We start from the raw sequence: 7,156 nt of genomic DNA, 5'->3' as shown, positions 1-7,156 counted from the left end.
AAGAAGAAGAAGAAGAAGAAGAAGAAGAAGAAGAAGAAGAAGAAGAAAGCAGGGTGTGTGGTATATGAGGGGGACATGCAACCTATGACAAAGATGAGACTTTCTCAAAACCAAAATTAAAATTCAGGGCCAGCAAGATAGCTCATTAGCTAAAGGTGTTTACCGCCAAGTCTGAGGACCTGAATTCAATTTAAACCCCAAGAAGGAGCAAACCAACAAGTCATCCTTTGTGTCCTTTGATCTTATTACATGTGTTATAGTACATACACTAGTGTGTGTGTGTGATACACACATCTACTCACACATATACAATGTATAAATATTTAAATAAGAAACACAATATTTTATAATTATTAAAACAATTCAACAATTGCTTTAGATTTTAAAAGGAACCAGTTAGCTTGTGGTGAAGTCATAAAAATCTCTCTGCTTTCTGTAAGCTTTTTCTGAAACACACCAGGTCTGAAAATCCCTACAACTCAGTTGCTCTGGCTGCAAGATACCAGATTTCACTTGTGTTAGCATGGGACACTTTTTGACCATGGGAAAGGTCCTGTTCATAATCTTGCTAAGACAGCAGTTCATGAGGTTTGGCTGTGCCAAACTCAGACATGTCTGACCTCTTATGCAAACAGCAGAACGCAAATACTTCTTCCAAGGGTCGGGGCAGTCACACAAGGGTGTGCATATGCAGTGCTCATGGTTGTGCAATGACTGATGAGTGATTTTTTTTATACTTTACAATGGTGACAAAGAAATAAACATTGAGCAGAAACTACACTTGGCATGTGGAGCTCTGGTCTTCTTTTCTAGGTTAGTGAGAGGAGCCTCTCTTGTTATGCTAAGCAGCACTGAGCCCAGTTCCCATTTACCAGGGCAGCCAAATGATCCACTTCACTGTGTTGCCAAGCTGCTAAGTTTGGCAGTAGATGCTTGAGAGCTGGAACCCTGACTCTACCCAAGAACAAAGGATCTTCCCCTGCATGTTCATGGAAGCCAAGTGTGGGGCTACACTTACTTTTCCTGGTAGTGATTAATTGGGGCCATGGTCACTTCCTCTGCTGGAAGAGTGTTACAGAGAGTCAGCTAAAATAGGATGACTGGGCCATAGCCTTATCCCATCGTATATAATACCCAGTTTCCAGTTGAAAACTCATTGGTGTGTGAAAAACTGGAGCCCAAACACAGTTAAAAGAGGCAATAACTAGTGGTCCACCACACTCAGTTGACTGAGTACAGCTGTCAGTTTGATGAGGTTGGAGACAGGAGGAAGTGAGCCTCTGAGCATGCCTGTGAGGGAAGTCTTTATTAGAAGTCCCACCTGGAAAGTGGGCAGTATCATCACAGGCTGGAGTCCTGGACTATAATAAAATAAATAAAATCATATTTTATTATTACAGTGAAGAGAGAGATAAGCAACAATCACCTCTCTCTAGCTTCTGACTGTGGACCATGTGACAAGCTGCCTCACACCCCACCACCATGAGTCCATCACCACGGATTGTGCCCCCAAACTTCGAGCTCAAACAACAGCTTTCTCCCTTACATTGCTTTCATCTGTGTTTCTTTCCAGCACAACACAAAGTAATAAAGCGGTAAGATAGTAAGTAATCAAAGCTTTGGAACAGAAGCCACTGCTCCTTTGTCATTTACAATGTTCTAGGTTTGATCCCTAGCCCTGAAAGAGAGAAGTAGAGAGGGGGGATTTTAAAGAAACTACAATCACACACACACACACACACACACACACCCCTTTAATTTTTACTCTACAAAAACTTGCTTTTTAAAAAAGCTGAGAAGACAAATTACAGAGTAAAAGATAAATGATGAATATCTACAGTATACTTTTATGATTCTCAAAATGGCACAATCCAAAATAAAACAGACAAATAGAAAGTGGACAGAAACCATGAAGAGACATTTTACCAAGGAAGACACACAGATGCTCACTGAGACCTGAGCAGACGGCAGCACCATTAGTACAGGAATACAATGAGAACTCATGGCACTACTGTGCCCCTAACACAGTGGCTAAAGAAAAACATGATGTCAGCACCCAGCAGCTTCCAGGGGAAGAGAGACTGAATCACTCTCTGGCATAGCTAGTGAAACAACCACTGGAAAAAGAGTTTAAAAGAGTGTGTGTGTGTGTGTGTGTGTGTGTGTGCGCGTGCGCATGTGTGTGTGTGTACATTCAGTCAACTAGTTTTCCAGACGTTATCTCAGAGAGATGCTTAGGTCCATATGCAGAACGTGTATATAACTTTTACAGCAGATTATTCATAATAAATACCCCCAAGTGGAAACAGCTCAGATGTCTTCCAGTGGGTAAATAATTAAACTGGAGTACTTCATACCATACGATACTACTCAGTATATCACCTAATGTGCACAACCTCTTGACTCCCAGGGAATCAAGCTGAGTAAGAAAAGCCAATACAAAGTGACACACTGTTGGATTCCACGTGTGTAAAATTCTTGAAAAAATGAAATTATAAAAACAGACACAAGGTTAGGATTTTCCAGATGGTAAAGGCGGGGTGTGTGCAGGAAGTGGAACAGTTACCCAAAGCTGTCTCAGGAGCCGTGCACTGGTAAACATGTGCTGTGTCTTGACTGTGTTGGTGTTGACATTCTGTTTGCAATGCTGTAGTACCATAGCAAGGTGACACTGGGTGGGAATAGAGAGTCCTGAATCATTTTTTTACAGTAGTATGTAAATCTACATTTATTTCATAATAAGCAAAAAGCCACACATATGGCAATCTCTCTTATATGATGTCCCAGTTGTGGGGTTTTTTTTTTCACTATATTTCATAACTCTTTGTTAAGAAGGAACTTAAGTCATTACTTCTATATAAGCAGTGACAAAGATCAAGGCATCATGTAGATAGTAGGTGACATTATCTTTTATATAATCAATGTATAACATTTAAGGAAAGTTTAATCCTTATTAAGCGAACATTTTTGCATACACTGCCTCCTCCTTATCTTTCTGTGTCTTTAACATTTGTTTGAATTTAAGCAATTCTTCCTGGGTAGCTTTAGTTCCTGAGGCTATCTCCTGCACCTTTTTAGTCAGCCAATTCCTGATCATATTTTTTTAATCCATGCCAACCTTGTGCTTTGTAGCATAGTGCTCTGATATTTGATGGTATGTATATCCATTTCAAGAGCCTCCAAAAAATGGTCAGTCACTCGTTCCCAATTTCTCATCTTCAATTTACAAGCACCATTATGCAGCACACAACTTAAAGCTATAGGTTGCAGTCTGAGTGTATCTACTTTCTCAATAGCAGCCTTTGAACTATCTATATACCTTAAAACCTTCTCATATTTTTTAATAGATATCTCCCAGTCCTGAGACTTGAAAAAAAGTGTTTCCACTGTTTTTGAGTCTTCAGCTATTAAAAAAAAAACTTTGTCTACATCTTTTAAATCTGTATCTGCATCCTCAGGTAAGTCTGGATGACTATCAGCACAGCACCTCTAGGGACTATTCCTCAGTCATCACCTTCTTTCAATTCCCTGTGTCCTGCAATAACCGTTTGTCATGTTTTTCATGATTCATGTCTGCATTTTCAAGCATTGTTACCATTCCTAGTCCTTTAATTCTTGACTAAGTATCATGTTTCCCATCTTAATGAGGAGTTGGAACTGTTATGATAAAGAACTGAGAAACTGTCTTGGTTAGGGTTTTACTGCTGTGAACACATGCTATGCCCAAGGCAACTCTTATAAAGGATATTTCATTGGAGCTGGCTTACAGGTTCAGAGGTTCAATCCATTGTCATCAAGGTGGGAGCATGACAGCATCTAGGCAGGCATGGGGCTGGAGGAGCTGAGGGTCCCACATCTTGTTCTGAAGATAACTAGGATGATGTGGGACTACATAAGGGTATCCTGGTTCGTGGCTGGGCATGGGCCTTGAGCCTTGAGACTCTTAGTGAGAAACAGCAGGAGTTTGGCCACGCCCTCAGAACCCTGGGTCCTGAAAAGCAGTCTAGTCTCCGTAGAACTACATTGTTCAGTCACGTAGGCCATTACAGCCCCTCCCAAAGTGCACAAGTAGAGGGTGTGACTAGAGGCCTCAGGCCCTAGGGATTTACATACTAATGAAAGCCAGAGGGCAGAGCAAATTAAGGATTCCTCCCCAGAACCTCCCCCTTTCTCCCTCCCTATTTAACTCAGGACTGCCCTGAGATGGGGGGGGGGCTTACTTCCAGATCCATCCACCATCCGCCATGACACCACTTTGGAACCAAAGACTTCCTCGTGTCATTGGGGCCTGCCGTTGTCAGAGCCCAGGCCACTGGAACCTTAGACCTCCTCCTGCATGTGGGCCCTGCAGCGTGGAAAGCCTCCGGGACTCCACCAGCACAGCGGTCTATATTTTTCCCACAGGATGAGGGTCTTAATGCTCACACCCACAGTGACACACTTCCTCTAACAAGGTCATATCTACTCCAACAAAGCCACACCTCCTACTAGTGCTATTTCCTGGGCCAAGCATATTCAAACCACCACAGAACCATTTATTCTATGGCCTGCATTCGCCATGCTCAGCAAATCCTCCCAATCATGCTTATAATGAAAGTTTTCATCTTCAATTTTTCACCATAAATGCTTTCTCCATTTGTCTCATTCTAGTTTGAGAAGTCTCCACCCTGAATCATAAATTTCTTAGTAATTTTGTGGAAGGGTCATCCTTCAAAACAGAGGGGCTTGGATCCAATGCCCTGTTCTCTGGTGTGCAACACACAAAACTTTTCTGTAGTTTTGGGAACAATATCTGCAAACGATTCACACAACTCACTCCACACCTATGTCCATGTCAAAGTAGACCCACAGGCCCTTGGGATTGGAGAGCTTGGCTGCTGGGAGAGGGTGTCACATCTTCACAACCAGAGTTGGGAAGCAGGATGTGGATATCTCATGTAGAAGAGGGGCCCAGTCATGTTTAATTGTCACAGCCTGAAATTGTTTGAGAGGAAAGCGTGAGGAATTTACTAGTTCAGTCTGGTTTCTGGGCATGGCATGTCTGTGACAGATTTGGTTGTTAACTGATGTAAGAGAGCCCAGTGCACTGGGAGCCCCACCATTCCTCAGACAGATGGTTAAAAAACCTAGTTACATATAAAACAACCTAGTTAGGCATGAACCTGAAAGCCTCCAGCTCCTGCCTTGAGGCCCTGCCCTGACTTCCATCAGTGATGGATTGTTAATGAGAACTTGTGAGATGAAATTGCTCATTGCCAATTTCTCATCTTCAATTTATCAGCACCAATATGCAGCACACAACTTAAGGCTATAGGTTGCTGTCTCCACTTTGCTTCTGGTCAGAATATTAGAAATGAACATAGAACACATTGGACATGCTGTAAAAGGCCAAACCTTAGGGACAATCAAATCTGCCTTCTATTTGCCTGAGGTAGAGGGGAGATATGGAGCATTCCCAGATCTACAGTCAGCAGCTCCAATAAAGCAGCCTCAAGGATGTGGGCATCTTCAGCTTCACCAAAGCAGACCTTCAACAGACAGAAACCAGGACTCAGAGAAGGTGCAGAAGCTGACAAGCTGAACAGAGCTGAGATAAGGTTTTGTTCTTATCCTGAAGCTTTAATTCAACTCTTCCCATTTATTAAGTTTTACACCAATGAAGTTGAAATCTACAAATCCTGTTCTTCTTGTTAAGTCCTGAGGAAAGCCATGACAAGGCATGGAGCTGGTGTCCATCCTATTTAGCGGATGTTAAAAAGAAAAAATAAGTAATTTTAATAAGAAATACAATAAAGGCTTTTGGCTTTTTTTTTAATGGCTAATGTTTGGTGGCGTAGATAGTATGCTTACTCACATACCAATTACAAGCAATTTGCCAATATCCCAGTGTACCTGTTCTTCAGTGCAAAACTCTCACTTTTGGAAATGCATGCCACAGAAATTCCCAGACAAGTTTATTAAGACATACGCATAGGATTATTTTTTCCTGAAATAACTCACAGAAACTTAACTACCAACCATATGTATAGGGAACCTAGGACTCATATGTAGCAGATAAGCAGCTTGGTCTTCATATGGGTCCCCTAACAATAGAAGTGGGGGCTTCTCCAACTTGAACTCTGTCATCTGCCTTTGGATCCCTTTTCCCTAGCTAAGCTGCCTTGTCTGGCCTCAGTGGGAGAGAATGGGCTTAGTCCTGATGCAACTTGATATATTAGGGTAGGTTGGTACTGGGTGTGTGGGGGGGTGTTCCCTTCTCTGATAAGAAGGGAAAGAGAGCATGAGGGACTGGGATGGGTGGGAGGAGAGGAGGGAGGAGGCTGTGATCAGGATGTAAAGTGAATAGATAGATAGATAGATAGATAGATAGATAGATAGATAGATAGAGGAAAAGGAAAGATAACCCCAAAGTAATCAAAAAGTCAGTCAACAAATGTTGGGAAGAGGAGTGGCTTGTAGGCTGATGTTGGCAAATGACCAAACAAATGGAAGAAGAGTTCTTTCTCTTGTGTGTGTATTCTTCGTTTGTTCAGGTCAAATGGCAGCACTGTACGATAATACATACTGAGACATAACTTTAACAGACCACTTCTACAATTGTCTTGGAAGGATTTGTGATCAGCTTACATGTCCCGGGCAATTCATTTGTGTGTATTCAAAATATCTTGAAGACAGAGTCACAGTTGTAATCAGAAATAAGAATATGCATATGATTGATCATGACAAGACCCACTGGCCTCCCACGGAGGCAGTAACACAAGGCTACGGAGACAAGGTTTTCCTTCTTAAATGGGATGACAACATTTTTGATAGGAGTTTTTGTCAACATAAGCAAATTCCTGGGTTCATCTACATTACAAGAATAATATAGTAATAGTAACAATCAAGCCTCTGTAATTCTGACATCAATTAAGTAATTCATTTTTTATACATTTTTTATCATTTCATAAATGTATATAATTATTTTTGTTTATATTCAAGAACACTTCCCAATTCCTTCCAAATCCTGCCATATTCCCTCCCACTTTTGTGACTTTTATTTTTTATATACATGACCAAGTCATTCATTTTAATACGATGAAATCACATTGTTGAAAATGGGAGATTCTGTCCCTTGAGGAGTTGTCAGGGACACAACAAAGGTATGCTCATGCAG

At 41.5% G+C, this 7,156-nt stretch overlaps 1 pseudogene; it reads right to left on the bottom strand.

The window, feature by feature from the left end:
• Nucleotides 1–2,953: 2,953 nt before the first annotated feature.
• On the bottom strand, nt 2,954–4,896 carry LOC114618253 (annotated as a pseudogene).
• Nucleotides 4,897–7,156: the final 2,260 nt, after the last annotated feature.

Source organism: Grammomys surdaster, unplaced genomic scaffold (assembly GCF_004785775.1).
Source record: "Grammomys surdaster isolate TR1022 unplaced genomic scaffold, NIH_TR_1.0 140, whole genome shotgun sequence".
NCBI classification, from domain to species: Eukaryota; Metazoa; Chordata; class Mammalia; order Rodentia; family Muridae; genus Grammomys; species Grammomys surdaster.
This window is presented reverse-complemented; position numbering and strand designations above follow the sequence as displayed.